The following is a 17,222-nucleotide window of genomic DNA, read 5'->3' on the forward strand; positions in this document are numbered from 1 at the left end:
TTGAAAAATGCTAACTCTACACACCATAATCCTAATGAGCATATACAACAACAACAACAAACCAGTGTATTCCCACACAGTGGGGTAATGAGCATGTACAAGTTGTAAACAAAAAAAAACTTCTAACAAACAAATATGGAGAGTGGAGATAACATCTCTACCTCAGCCTTCTTGTAGTAAGCATAGATGTCATCAATGTATTCCACTATAGCGAGTTTATTCTTTTTATTAGAACTGTTTATGTCCACAACTGACCAATATTTTGCATCTTCCATCTTAATTTTCTCATCCTGAATCAAAGATCTAACACATCAATGGAAATCCACAAAAATTATATTCATAACCAAGATATATAAATCATATAAGCTTACCATCCTATCAATTTCCTCCATCATTGCTTCAGTATGTTGCACAAACATTAGCACGCCAGAATAACCAGTGGCCTTGTAATCTTCAGCATCGATAATAATACAGTCTTCTATTTTATTTCTAATTGGTTCCACTGGGATTGATGGCTTTGTTATCTGTGGATATACAATGTTAACAGTAACTCAGTTATAAAATAAACTAGGAGGGGATAGACACTGTACCTCAATTGCTGATTTCTGCTGTTTGTTCGTGATTTGTGCAACTAACTTCCTGAAATGTCAGTAACCCCACATACAAATTAAACATTACTCTATATTTAACTCCAACTTTATAAATTCTATGGCAAAACGCCTTCTTAGTATCATGCAATCAAGAAATGAGCCAAACCTTGTGATCGGACGATGAATCGGAACATGGGGGATCTTGTTAACAACATTAGCTTTGTTTTTACAATGAAATGAAAATAAAGTTAAAACAGGTAGAAAAATCAAGATCAAACTAAAAATTGAATGACCCCCTTTCGCCTCTCTAACTATACACCTTGCTCTACTAGTGAATAGAAAAGTTACAATTTTACACCAAAGTTACAAAGATATCAGGTAGATATTAGCCAATCCAAATATAGATTAGGATAGCAAGTGATAATACCATGTCATTCAAAGGTCCACCACAAGTTGCAAATGAATAAAACCACTCCTTCGAATCCACAGCACAAGAGTCAAACACTAAACATTCGGACAACACATCTTTTCCTTTAACGTATATATTTTTGGCACTTAAAATACATGAAAAATGAATACAATTAGAATATATGCATTACCATAAGTACAAAAATGACAAAATAAAAATCTTAAAGATAGTAAACCTACCATTTTGACGTATTCAATCCACACTCGATGAACGCCCAAAAATTAGTGTTCAAGCTCGACAAATTATCAAATGCTTCAATGTAACAGATGAAAGGATGCTTCTGATAAAAAATGAATTGCGAAGCATTCGAATCAAAATCTACCACATATGGTACCTAATTTCATTAAATTTTCAAAAAATCCTTTCTTAACAATGACAACTGTGTGTCATCCACAAAGCTCATTATCGTTGTATGATAATTTGAATCCCCTCTCCAACGGGGGTTTGACTTGAATCAATCATTAGGATGAATAAAATACTCAACACGATTTGTCTTGCTAGACATGATTACTAAAATCTGCAGAGTTATAAAGATAAAAATAACTATCAAATTAAAAATTAACAAAAAAATAAGAATCAAGCTGTAAAATAAAATTTATTGGACAAAAAAATTGACCCAATGGCTACACAAAACACCCAAAATTCAAATCTAAACAACCTACTGACTGGACAATCGTGAGATCAGTGAGTAGAGAAACCACCCAAAATGCATTTTCATCAAGGTGATATAGATAGAAAAAAAAATAGAGTTTATAAATTAATCTATGCATTATAGAATGTGATTCATGAAAAAGAAAAGTGGTTTTCAGCTAAAAAAAATTGTTAGGTAACAAATTCTTCAAATGCATGCAATAAGATTAAGATAAAATGAGAGAAATTACCTAAAGTGCAGAGAGATGAATGGCAAAATCAAAAACCCTAAAGTTAGAATGCAATTACACCAAAGGGAAGAGAGAAATCCGAAGCTCAAGCTTTGAGATGAACTTTTTTTGTAGCTTTATGAAATTTCTTGTCACTTGAGCTTATTACAATGGGTAAAACATGAAAATAAAATTAACGAAAAAAATAAAAATTGAAAATAATAAAAATCACAATAATAAATTTAAAGGAAAAAAAAGAGTGAAAAAAGTAGAATAATAAAAGTAAAGAAAAAATTAAAAAGTGAAAATAATTAAAAATAAAATTTGAAAGATAAATGAGTATGGAAAAATTAAAAATACATTTAAGGTGTGGAGGGATAAAATAGTACTTTTAGTATATTAAAAAGTAAGAAAAGTCTTCAAAGACATTTTTATTTGGAGTCAACTATCTAAAGCGACTCATATTTGACTACATGCAATTTTCTGCCTGCTACCACTCAGTGAGTTGGGAGTCGTTTAGGAGTTTGAACGTTGAACAAGAATAATCTATATCTATGTATAAAAGAGAGTACCATTAGAGAGATTTGAAGTGTCACCACTAAAGGTGATTTTTTTCCTTTCATGTTTGTTTGTTTAGCTACAAAATATTTGAAATTATTATTGCAAGTTAAACTTTGTACTCTTCCGCGTGGTCATAGTGATTAGGACCCTTTGTTCATGCTAATATCAATTTGTACCTGACTTTTTACAGTTGGTATTACGCTTCTCTATTCAATATTGTGCTTGAATAATATTTTTCTGTTACCATTATCAATAAAATAAGGGTGGTTAGTGTTGAGATGATAGAATCCCTCCACCTTTACTTACACGTCTCAAGTTCGAGTCTTATAAATATATTAAAAAAACCCTATTACGGAGGCAACTGGAAATAATATATGAATTAAATGAATACAATCCTATATAGTTAGGGTAAATAAAGTGAAATTTGGTGGGAAGAATAACCAATATCTCTTTCTATTTTGAAACCAAACAACAACAACAAAAAACCCAGTGTATTCCCATAAAATGGGGTCTGGGGACGCTGTCCATATCGCTACCTTCGAAGAAGTAGAGAGACTTTTTCTGATAGACCCCCGGCTCAAGATCTTGAAACCCTAGTCCATAATATTAAAACAAAGACAAGTACAATGTCACTTTATAACTAATTGAATAAAATATATCATTAAGATTGAAAAAGAATTTTGTTGTAGTCGTTTTGGAGTTATCTCCTTTCTTTTCCTAGTAGCTTTATTTTTTTCACATCAAATGATTCTACCTTTTAAATTAGCTATGCACATTCACCTTTCATAGGCTAAAATCAAATTATCCTCACAATCATTCACTCTTTTATACTTGAATAGTGTATGTTTTCCAATGGTGAATGTTAATATCCTAATTGTATCCTTATTTATTACCTTGATTTGCTTGAATTTCTCATAATCAACTTTCACATTTTTAAAGTGTAGTTCATGCTTGACCTTTTATAATTCCTCTATAACAGTTTAGGCTATTATATTGCTTTACAGTTTCTTGCAGCAGACAAAGAAGGGTAGAAGAGATATAGATCTGCACAGATGATATGAAAATCAAGTACAATAGTAAAAAATCATAGAGGACATTCGAGATGAGATCTATAGGATGGATCGCCAGTTGCAAAGAACTAAAGATACTATTTTTGTTTTTTTTTTTTCTATTTTGAATATTAAATATCTATACCAGATCTTGATAGACCCATGTTGACAACGTCTTTTATTTGGCTTATGTTGTCATTCTTTTCTTCACCAGATTTTTCAGTAGACATCTTCAAATTTCTTCTCTAATATTTATCTTCTTTGTTCATAATAACTGAAATCATCTTTTTATGGTTCAAGTTAAGTTTATTTATTGATTAGATATTTTTCCGAAAAACAAAATTGAACCTTTTAGTTGCTAACCAATTGTACAACGTAGCCAGCTTATGTGTTAAGAGATTGATATTTTGATGTTGTCTACCTTTCCTCATACATTGTTGGGTAACTTAAATAAATCCCAAATTTTTAATGGCTTGTAACACTTTTTACTATAACTTTGTGAAATTACAAGATATATCAGATTTTAATTTTTGTGAAACATATCTTTAGCCTTGATATATATGCATTATGATACATTTGTAACTGAGCGATTAGTTAAATAAGGAAGTAACTGATTTTCAATTTTTATGGGAATTAAATCACGCATAAATCATGGCATAAATACATCTGATTCCAGAATTATCATAATAATACATCTTGTTCCAGATGTATCATAATGATACATCTTGTAAAATTACTCAATATTCATTTAAAATTCAATCTCACACAAAAGTAAATAATTTACACATGTCAAACATATGTTAAATGTATCAAACATTTATAAATGAATCAAAAATATTAATCACTATCAAAAAGTATTTGTTAATATGTATCACCAGTATTTGGACAATAAATGTATCACTCATGTCTATCACTAATATACTGACAGCAAATGTATCACTCATATGTATCACCATTTATAATACGAAAATATATCGAGAAATTAACAACATTATATATGTATCAAGTGCATTAACTAAAAATATATGTATCAACGCTGAATTTGATATGTAATGCTACGGACCATTGCAGTGGTCATCGTCATTGTCATGGTTTCGCCGGAACTATGCGATTTTTTAGCTTCTACAATATAAATATTCTTCGGAAGAATATGAATACTTGTCAACATGAAGCACAAAGTAAAGCTCTCATAAGAAAAAAAAAAAGATTAATAGAGATGGAAAAAAATTGAACCAAATTGTAAATTGCAAATGATAAGACCCGATGAAAATTTTTTAATTTGATTTTTTTAGATATTTAAGAGATTCTCTCCCATTATTTACTCTCCTAAAATAAATGTAAATATGTTACTTCCTTATTTAATATGTATCAAGAGAAAAATAGAAATATGAGATTTTATGAAATATTCTAAAGATAAGGGATTTTATGTATTTATACCTTTTAAGTTTGTGTTTTTGCATAATTATCCTACATTGTTTGCGCTCATGGTGTTTACTCTGAATGTCAATGTATTATTTAATAAATTTAATGGGTGTTCTTTTTGTGACCACACGAAGCGCACACAAATTTACTAGTATGTAAATAAAGTGAAGGAAAATATACTTTTAAAGTATGTAAGAATTTATTTTAAACAAATATATGTGTATTTAGGAGTACATGAAAAAGACGTGACAATTTATTTGATTTGCAAAATTTTGATATATTGAAATTAAGTGAAAAATAAATGTAATAGCATGTGAAAGAGCTAAAATAACGTATAAATCATCATCATCATCATCATCATAATAATAATAGTAGTTATGGTAAAAGTAATAATAATGATAATAAAAATGATAATACTAATAACTATAAAATATACCTTGTATACGGTAGTGTAAGTACACGTATATACCTTGTGTTTTGAAAACTTTTAAAATCTGAAAACTTCTAATAAAGTTAGAAAAATAGAATGCATAAAACATCGAAATTATTTGATTTATTAAAATAAGACGAAATTGGTGATTTAAATTCTTTTGAAAAATCTGAATTTTTTAACAATTTTACTCAGCTACCGAATTAGTATTGAAATTTCATATCTTTATTTTTAAGCAAATGTTGAGGCTGCGACGTCCATTTTAATTAACAAATCATTTGTTAAGGCAAAATAATCACTTTAAAACTTAGCCATTTCTTTTTAAAAAATAAGCTAGAGTTTTTTTTTCCCCAAAGAAAATTCACTTTTGCTAGTTAACTTAACCATGCTATTTGCAAAATGACGTCAGAATGTATGCCTACCTTAAGAGATCAACAATCATCGAGGCAATGTAAGCACAATAAATAATACTACCTTAGACATTTTTCCATAAAAGGAAGAGGGGTTAGTAACCATTCTAAAGATTTTGAAAAAGACAACTAAAAGAATAGGAATAAGGTAGAGGCTAAGAAATACTAGACTTCTAAAAGTTGAGCTTCTAATTTACAAGACTCCGAGGCTCTGCAAACCTGATATTTTTGGTCAAAATGAGTTCCATTACGGAATTTCGATTCCCCAAGTGTATAATTTTTTTTTAAAAAAGAATAAGGATTAGATACTTGATCTTGAAGTAGACTGAGTAGCAAAAGTAATCCATAACCAAACTTCTAGTGATGACTTCACACAACACAAATCACACAACACAAAAGAGCAATAAATAAATCAAACTTGGACTTAATAAATTATCATCGAAGTGTCCTCTTGTTGAAATCTTGTTCACTAATGAACTTTTCATAAAATCACTGGTAAGGCTGCAATGCAAGAGATATATTGTTGGGCAACTAAATTAAATTGGAAATAAAGTAACCTAACTCTTTAGATATGTAACAATCTACGCCAATGTATAATTTGCTTAGGAAAACAGAAGCTTTACCAAGTATTTGGTTAAAGTAAAGGATGATTATTTAACCAAGTCACACAGAGCTAAAAAGATCGAACTTCATAATCCGAACTTCCGGAATTTATAGCTAAAACAACCTATATGATTAACTAAGCCGACACAAGACTCTTAGCCACTACTATTGATCTTATTATAGTGGCAAAACGATAGGGTTACTGGTTAGCAAGGCGCAAAGGAATTAAGCAAATCTGGAAAATTTACCACTTTATTAAATAATTTTTTTAAGTGATCCTATAGTTTATTGTTCGGGAGTGCAAGAAGCAAACGAGGCCAAATTCATAACAAGACAATCTGAATACGCCCTACCCTTGACATACATTTTCAAACTCAGCATTCTTAGACTGATTATTACAATATTAAAGCTACTGCATGAGTTAATAAATCTCAACAGATGACGACTTTCTTAAATAAATATATCGATTAGTTGGTTACCAAAACATTATCGAGTTTTCTTCAAGGTCCGGAGTCAAGAGAGCTGCCGGTACATTTAGACTCTTTTAATTCATCATGAACACTCATTATTTTAAAGAGAATCAAAATAAACAAAATAGGTATCGAACTACTCATTTAATTAGTAAGAAGAAGAACCACATGATCCTACTCAAAATTCGACTCAAAAAGTATTAAGGGACTAAAGCAAGGTAAGGATATTTTCTACTCTACGAGATGATATCTAACCTCCGCAATAGCGCTTATTGATGCGAGCTAGTGTGGTGAACACATATCAAACAAAGATGGGAACTAGGGAGTAGTGGCGGAGCCACCTCTAATTCAGGAGTTCATCCAAAACCCCTTCGACAGAAAATTATACTATTTTTATACTAGTTTTACATGGTTAAAACTATTTTTAATGTATATATACTAGATGTTGAACCTCTTCGGCTAGTTCTTATGTTTACTTCTGAACCCTCTAAATAAAAATATTGGCTTCGCCACTGCAAGGGAGGAAGTTCATTCTTGAATTTTACTACCATAGAACTAATACTAAAACGGGATAAATAACCAACATACACATATTCACGGAAAACATATAGAAATAGAGAAACAAATGAGACAAGTTCTATATTACTGATTAACAGTCTCACAAATTAGGAACCAATTTCAAAAGATTAAAAAAAGGGAACAGAGGAAAAGGATAGGTGCTCACTGTTGAAATTTTGCAGGTAAACTAACTTAAGAAAATTGAAGAAAAGGTGTCTTTTAAGTCTTGAATGAAGGATTGGTGACATTGACCAACTTAAAGGGTCAAACATAATTAAGAAACTTGATTAAGTTATCTGTGGACTTAATTAATATTTTCAAAATTTTCTAATCTTTTTAAAAATACAAATCAACCCATACCTTCTTCTCTCTGAATCAACCGTCTCTCTCCTCTCTCTAAACAGTTTCTCTCAAACTTCTCCCAACCAACAGTTTTGCAAATTTCTTCCTTCAATCCCCAGCGACTTCAACCTTTGGTGACAAATAGATGGGCTTCGAGTTCCTTTTTGAATTTCAACCGTCAATCGACGTGACAACATTGCTCTCCGGCGACAACAACTTCGAGTTCTTCATCGTCCCTTTTCGACTTTCACAAGTAAATTTTTTTGGATTTTTTAGTTATGAATTAAAAAGAGGAACTTGAGCCAACTTCTCTTCTAGCATTGATTAACAATTTTAATATTTGATGCTTAAATTTGAAATGAGGACTGAAGAAAATCCTAATTTGTGGTATTTCTTCTCTTCTCTTTTTGAAGTGAAATATGATTTTTTGTTGTTATTGTCGAACTATTGATTCGATTTGTTGTGTTTTTTGAAGTTTGTTTTTTGATGTTTGTGTTTGTACAAATAAAACAACAATGTTGGTGTTTTTGGTCACCGTTGTGTTCTTAGTGTGTGCTGTGTTGGTGTTGCTGGGTTGATTTATTATTGTTCTTGGTAAAAATGGTGTATTTGATATTAAATGGTGATATTTTTGTTGTTATATTAAATGAAATCTTGCTACTGGTTTATTTTTCTGCAACAAATGAACCATCTGAAGCAACTGATTAACCATCTGATGTAACAGATACACCATCTAATGCAATAGATGAATCATCTGATGCAACAGATGAACCATTTGTTGGAAGAAGTCTAAAAAATATTGATAGTTTGATAACATTTCCAATAGATCACTCATATGTTGCAACAAATGAATAATCTATTATACATATCAGTCATCTTTTTCAACAGATGAGTGATCTGTTAAAAGAAATCACAATAGTATTGAAGCTATATTTATTATTTCCAACAGATTACTCATCTGTTGCAATAGGTTAGTTATATGTTGCGACATATGAGTGATCTGTTGGATTTATTATTTTACTGTGTTATACTTGTTAGATTAACTGTTATCTTTTTTTAACGATGTATTAATCAATTATAATCTTTTTTTATTTTTCTATTGTTTTTAGATAATATGACTCCCAAAAGAAATGAAACCGAATCAAGTCCAAGTAAAGAAATAAGTGAAACAACTAGACTACATCCACCACTTTATGGACTTAATTTACAAGCAATATCTCAATCAGAAGCAGAAGAAAATGAACATCTGGACAGTGAAAGTTTCAAAAGAGATGATCCAAATATTAATAGCCCTTCAACTAAATAGTTGGTCAAAACCTTCAGCATTGATATTTATCCTGTGAGAATATATTGCGATGGTGCCACAAATTTAACTAGTGATTTCATGGTAAAGTGAGCCATTGGAAAATCTTTTGATACCTTCAGAAAATACTTCAAGACCAAAAATTAGATGCTTATTTCAGGAACAGCTGCTTTGAACAATATCTTAATTTGCCGGAGGACAATAATGCTTGTTTCCAAATGACCATGGTATACGATCTTTTCAAGCGTAGGTTTATGTATAAAAATAAAGATAAGATGGATGAGGTGTGGATACATTATTGTGACATGCCTGTTTGTTTGGTTGGAAGGAGTTTTTCATAGTTACTAGACTAAAATGTTATTCTAGTTCTCAACCTATACCTATTCTAACCTAAAAAAAAAGTACCCCGCACAATAAAAAACAAAAATAAGTCAAGTAATGATGATGGCTTGTTGTCCCTTGTTGGTCCAAGCTTCAAAAATAAAAATTTGATAGAAGTGTTGAAAGGTAAAAGGCTTTCAAAGAAGGACAAGTAATTATTTTGTTTGGTTTGGTTTGTACATAATATTCTTTGGGCGAGAGACGTTAACAACAATATACCACTTGGTTTAATAAAGCTCTCTGAGGATCTTGAGACATTTAACAGCTATTCTTGGGGTTATGAAAGCTTCAAAATGACTGTCAAATATTTATTGACTCAGTTAATGCCAAAGATAGTTAACTTATATGGCTTTTCATGGGCTTTCATGGTTTTCTTTTATTATGATTCATTTATTTTTTATTGAATAATGCTTTTTATTTATTGACATTATTTTATAGGCTTTAGAATTTGAAAGTCTAATTCTAATTAAGTTTTTATTTTAATTAGTGATTTCTTTAAATGATTTAATTATCATTCTAATATATTTACTGATTTATTTTAGATTGTGCATTCGTGGCCTGTTTTGACTAATCGAGAGTTGAAGATGCAATTATGGTCTTCCTCAGTAAGTGCTACTGTCTCAGCATCCTACAACTTAACTTTATTAGCAACCATATCCCTCAAGTACTTAGTGTACTTGGGCATTTCTTATAAAACATCTAAAAGAGGTAAATTAATGTGAAACTCTCTGAACGTGTCAAAGAACTTCTTAAAGCATTCATCCTCCTTCATTTTTCTCAGCACTTATGGGAAAGGTAGTGGTGAACTCTCTTTCACCAATTCAACAACTTTTATTTTCGAGTACTCCAACTTTCTCAAATTTTTAGCAACTTTGTCGTTTACTTATTACTTTCTCTATATCTACCTTCTTAGTTGCCTTTGGAGGTTCTTAATTAAGATCTTTCCTCACCTCAAAGTGATTGCCATGACTTGTTTAGGAGGTTCAGTATCACTTGGAAAACCACCTTGAGGCCTAGTATTTTATGCCTGCTATAGCTGTCCCAACTACAACTCCAAGTTCCTTGTAGTCGCCTGCTGAGTTTTCATATCTTCCCGTTGAATCTTTATATCCACTGCCAATTGTATTTAATAAGCTAACACCTATTTTAACATCTCTTCCATATTGCTATTTATGGCCTGATTCCCTTGAACCTGTAGTTGCTGAAGCTGCTATTGTTGGGCATTCCATGGATGATTTAGTGTCTGAGTTTGACACTTTAGATTGTAGGCATTCCCATAATTATTCCTTTGAGCATTTCCTATATACATCATGGACTCAGGATTTACAACACACATAACTGTTGAATGCTTGCTATTACTACAAACCTTGCACCAACATGTAGTATGTTGGATTGAATTAACTATGGCTGCAGGCTGTGCAACCCCCAACTTCATATTGTTTATTTAATTCTATAGAGCAGTAAGTTGAGCGGATAAGGTAGTAAATTGGTCCACCGCCAGCACACCTGCAATCTTCTTTGTAGCATTCTTTGAGTCTGAATGCCACTTGAGATTCCCTTGAGCAATGCGGTTCAATAACGTATATAGCTCATTATACGTCAGCTCCAAAGCTTGACCACCTGCAGCTGAATCTAGCAAATTTTTTGTGTTATGGTCAAGTGCCTCAACAAAAGTATAAGATAATACCTCGTTGGAATGTTGATGTCGTGGACAGTCCTGAAGAAGTGCTTTGAATCGCTCCCAAACATGATATAGATGCTCATTTAGCTTCTGTTTGAAGCTCACAATCTCACTGTGAAGTCTCAAAGTTTTGCCAAACGGGAGAAATCGAATGAGGAACTTCTAGGCTAATTCATCCCATGTTGTGATTGAATTTTATGGCTTAACATTCAACCACTTTTTTCTTTCCCCAAAAATGAGAAGAGGAGTAGTGTCAACCTTACATAATTAGTTGACACACTCGTAGGGATGAATATGTCACTAATCTCCAAAAAAGTTTCGCAGATGGACTTGTGGATCTTTATGTGAAAGCCCTATGAACTATCCACTACTAATCAAAAGCTGCACCATATTCCGTTTTAGCTCAAAATTACCCCCAACAACTGATTTCTAAAAAGGGGAGGTCAAATTTGTCGAAAGTGGGATCGCCACTTCACAAACTGTCCTGTGGGCTACTTTTTCTTTAGCCATGAGAGCAGAATTGTCTTAATCTTCTTCTATCTGTGGAATTCAGGGGAGAATGATTGTTTCTTTTCTTTGTTGATGGAAGCGTTGCTCGAGTTCGGGTCTTGGTTCAACCAAATCCCTATCCCTTGCCAGCTTACTATCTTGAAAACTTATTTTTTGCAAATACAAAATCAAGACCAAGCATAAAGCACCAAACAAATCGAAAAAGTAAAATTAAAACAAAAATAGTTGTCAAATTACAAGTCCCAAGCAATGGCGCCAAAAACATGACAACGACCAAGCGCACACACAAGTTTAAATGGTCTACTAAGTAATATAGTGGCCTTAAAGAAAGCCGGATATCGATCTCACAGGGACTAGTTCCAACAACTATTCAAATTCTAGTTCACTTATTGAGATTAACTTGATACAAGGTAACCAAAAAGAGTTTGTGATTGGTTAACTAAAAATAAAGTAAACAGTGCGTAAAGTAAAAGTCTAGAGACAATCAATAGAGTAAATCCCGGGTTAAAGCACTTCGAACAATCCTACTATGCTATTGAACTTCATTCATTAGATCGCTTATCTTAGTTGTTGATTCATAGAGTTTATTGCATGATCATGGTCTCCCAACCTCTAATCGTCTACCTAATTTGGACATTATAACTACATCATGGAGCGGGAATGTAATAATCCAATTAAGTTCTTAAAGCTATCATCCTACATGTGAACCAAGCAAGGCTTCTAAGTACATCCCTGTCCTAGATGCTAATTCAAATTCCTTATTTCATAAAGGAATAAGAACCTTACTTTGTTTATCCATATGTTCTATCTTCTTATTCCCCCCCCCTTGAGATTACAAGGTTGACAATATATGTATTCTAAGGTTATCCACTCCTTAAAATAGTTCAAACAATGATAAAAAACAACCAAAAATGATAAGAAAATCAAATGAAATCAATTCAAAATTATCACTAATCGACATAATCATGATCCAAATACTTGAATACATAATCAAATCTATTAAAAAGATAAATTTAAAGAATAAAAACCCTAAATAATGTGTTTAGAATCCCCTCAAAATTCTCCAAAACATCCTAAATATAGTGTACAAAGTGTTTAAAGTCGTGTATTTATAATAGATGGAAGCCTTGGCTGTGTAGGAATGAGGGCGTCGCAGGCCTTTGAGAACCGGACTAGCAGGGTCATCATGGGATCCATTGTACCTCTCTAAGAAGGCTGTGAGGGATCTAGTGCACTACTATGGCTGATGAGTTGCGGGCTAATTTTCATGCCCTCACTGGAAATTGCTTCCAAAATTTTGTGTAAGTGTTCATTGTCGTTCCTTGCCTTGTAGTGTTATTTTTCCTTCAATTACAACTTGTTCAAGATCAAAATATCATCTAAATCAAATCCTCAAGGATCCTACATCATCAAACTCCACACATTAGAGTTCTACACAACACAACGTCAAGAACTACAAGCTATAAGCTCAAATGAAGCACTAGTCTCGACCACTTTACGCTTTACTTATTGTTGACTCTTGGATCATTCAAATTGGACTTTGCACATTATAAACAATTTATTACACACATAAATGCATTAAAATCATAAGGAAATTATATATATGTTAGAATCCATCAAGATCAACTAGAACAACGACTAGCTCAAGCTAGTAAAACTAGTTTTCTCCTCTAGACTCTTAATGATCTATTTGAACCCAAGCTTGTTTGAATTTACTTTAAACATTGTAACCACATGATTAAACAATTAGATGCTTATTTATATCATTATTAACACATTTAGAATAGGAACTTTCATTAAAACAAGGCTAAATAGGCTAGGATAACAACACTAGAGTGCATAAGTACACCCAACATCATCTTTCGGTCCTTGAGTAGTATCTCAAGAGACATAAAATATTTTATATACAGGTTCATGACTAAAAGAATTATCTTTGCCATGATCCAGTACATGCCATTTGGATATGGCCTCTTTTCTTTAACATATTTAATCATATCTCGATTCCATTTGAATGTAGAAACTAACAAATAAAATCCTGAGCCACTGACAGTTGTCGCTAACTCAGTGAGATCATCGTACCTATTCATGAAATTATTGTAGAAGTTGAGGTCTATTATCCTATCACCAATATCATAAGTATCTGGGTACACTAATTGCCTACCCCTCATGAGGCAGAGAATTTCATCAACATACTGTGATATAAGAAAGCAATTTTTAAAAAGGTTAATAATTTTTTTTAAAAAAACAAAGCGGAAAGATGCAATAGATGGTCCATCTGTTCATAGGTTCTCTGAATCTGTTTGCAGATTACCCATCTACTACAACTTATGCAACAGATGGATAATCTGTTCCAATAAATAAACCACCAGTTACACCAGAATACCTAGCCATTACTACAGATGACTCATCTATTGCGTAGCTTCTCTGAACTTGTGTTAAAAAATTAACCAATTTGCTACAACTTATGCAGTAGCTGGATAATCTGTTAAAAAAATGACATAGAATGTAAGAAATGAAGTAGATTAGAAGGTTAGGTTAGTAAAAGTAAACTTACCATATCCACATACCACTCTATCATATTTGTCATATTCTTTATGCCTTAGGAGGAAAAGGCATTCATGGTGAAGATTTTTGCTTGATGCTTGGATTTTATGTACCTTCTCAGATCACCCTTCAATTTGGTGTCAAGTTGTCCATATATGTCCACCTTCTTTAATAGTCCCTAAACTTCATCAAATTTTGGAGGAGGAGGAGTTTTAATTTTTTTATTTCCTATTTGAGAGTATACGTTTAATTGTTTTTTTCTTCTTCCTAACCTCCACTGTAGGAGTGTATGGCTCTCTCACCTTCTTTGATGGTATGACACCCCTCTTAGATTTCAATTCCTCGATATCATCAGTGAGAGCATCTATTTTTTTAAAGAGTTGATCCTGTCTGTCCATGTAATATTTGCATTTGCAAAGAGAACATGAGCTTGAAGAGGGGTGAGAGGGACCACTATAAAGGGTGATTTCAAACATATTTATTTTTTCTTGAGCATCAACATGATCATCATCATGACTGGTAGGAACATCAGCATGGCTTCCACCAACATCAACATCTTCACCAGCAACATCATCACAAGCAGCACCCAAATCTGTTGCAGTAGGTTGGTCATGAAGAGCCTCAATGTGAGGCTGACTTTACCTAACTGCTCTTCTTATGGATGTTGCTCCATCCAATTCCTTCTTTATTAACTATACCATTGGGTCTTCTATTGTATAAACAAGACCTAGAGTAATAAAAGAATTCATTCTCAACTCTTGCTCTATAGGTACGATTCATGGATGCACAACCTATTAAAAAGTAAATACATTTAAATCAAATAATAATTTGCAGTTAGTTGGGTAATATGTTAAAACAGACAACTTATGCAACATATGAGATTTTTGTTGTAATAGATGATTCATATGTTACAGTAAATTAACTATTTATTGCATCAGATTACCCATCTGTTGCATAAGTTATAGTAGATAAGTAATATATTAAGTCAGGTTCAAAGAACTAAAGCAACAGATGGGTAATTTATTACAAAAGATGACTCTTCTGTCACAATAGATTACCCATCTATTGCATTAGTTGCAGTAGATGTGTAATCTGTTAAATTACAACAGATGGTTCATCTATTACAACAGATAGCCCATCTATTTCAATATCTTCCTTTGATTCAAATTATTCTACTTGAAATAAGACTTACAACATCATCCAAAGAGTTAAAGAGATAAACCTCCTTAATTTTTGTGTTGCTCTTTGCATCCAACCACCTAAGGATCCTTGGGTGAGAAACCTCATTCAGGTAATCCTTGACCTACTTTCGGAGGTAAGAAATAACTTCAAATGTCTAAGCCTAAAAAATGTAAACAAGAAGAAGACAAAAAAAGTCAAAATAATTATTCAGTATAAATTATTACAAGACCAAACAAATAGTGATTAAATTTACCATGAAAGCCCACAGAAAGCCGTATAAGTTGATCGTCTTTGCGAATAGTTTTGTCAATAAATATTTGATAGTCAACTTGTAGCTGTCATATCCCCGGGGATAAATGGTGAATTTATCCAAATCTTGATCAAGCACCAATAAATCATGTTCTATGACTTTGTTAATGTCTCTTGCCAGTATAACGGAATGGGCAAACCAAACTAAGCACAATTGCTCTCTATACTTCTTTGGTATGTATTTATTCTTTAGATATTCTATCAATGTCTGGGCTACGTATCCACGTCCAGCAATGTCCAGCAACCCTTTTATTTTTTTGTTGCCTTTGTTGGTTTTGGTGGGTGGTCTCTTGGATAATGTCTTTCCTTTATTTGATGTTGGTGGTTTAGGTGTCCTACTTGCCTTGGACTTTTTGATGGGTGTTTCCTTGAGGAGAGGTTCTTATGGTTGATGGCATCTCAAGCCAGTCACTATGGTAAACTCTTTCATGCCAAAACAAACCGACATGCCATAGTAGTTAATCCAGATCTCATCCATTTTTTGCCCCCCTCCTTCAAATCTTTATCATCACCCACGTACTTGATCCTATGCTTGAGAATACCATATACCATGCTCATTTGGAAGCAGGCACCGTTGTCCTCAGGCAGGTCAAGAAAGTATTCAAAATAGCTGGACCTTAAAAATCTTCTAGTTTTTCCTTTCTCATAATATTTCAAAAATTATTAAAATATTTCCCCATAAGAGATTTAACTAAAAAATTACCAGTTAAATTTGCAGGGTTATCTATCAGTATCTCAACTTTAAACCTTTCAATACTAATAGTTTTGACAGGATCATGCTTGGATTTTGGTCTTAATTCACGTCTCATTGATGATGCATTATCATTATCTTGATCATCAACATCTTTCTCGTTCTTTTTGGAAGATCCATCTTCTTTCTCTCCTTCTTTATCTTCATCTTCTTCCTCCTCACTTTTTTCTCCATCACCCTCGATGGAACCTTCTCCACCCCCGTTAACATCATTTTCCTTAGCTTCACTATCTTCTTCAATTTTATTTTCATCCCTTTCCTTAGATTCACTTTTTCTTGAAATAGATTGTTCAGTAAGCTCCTCCTAATCCATCTGTACTCTAGCCTTTTTTGTTAGCTAGCCAGAAGTTGATCCACTTTCACTTTCTTTTCTTTTGGGAGACACATTTTACCTACAAACAAGAGAAAACAAAAAACATTACAATTGATGTCTGCATAATTAAAAAAAAGGTAACACAAAATTCAATGAATACAACACACTGTAAAAAATATTCTAATATATGACCCATCTATTGGAACAGATAAACAACCTATTGCAACAGATGGGTCTTCTGTTGGAAGAAATCATAACAGTCTTAATATTGGTTTGTTTTCTTCCAACATCTGATATATCTGTTGCAACAGATGGGTAATCTATTGAAAGAGTTGTTTTGTTCTATTCCAACAGCTGATACATCTGTTGAAATAGATGGAGAATCTGTTGGAAGACCTATTTTATTATCTTTCAACAGATGTTCCACCTTTTTCAACAGGTGGGTCATCTCTTGAAAGTTATCAAAACATGTAGGAGTTCTTTT

At 32.4% G+C, this 17,222-nt stretch overlaps 1 pseudogene; it reads right to left on the minus strand.

The window, feature by feature from the left end:
- Positions 1-17,222, minus strand: part of LOC107844528 — a 29,175-nt pseudogene that overhangs the window by 1,384 nt on the left and 10,569 nt on the right.

Source organism: Capsicum annuum, chromosome 5, assembly GCF_002878395.1.
Source record: "Capsicum annuum cultivar UCD-10X-F1 chromosome 5, UCD10Xv1.1, whole genome shotgun sequence".
Taxonomy (NCBI): domain Eukaryota; kingdom Viridiplantae; phylum Streptophyta; class Magnoliopsida; order Solanales; family Solanaceae; genus Capsicum; species Capsicum annuum.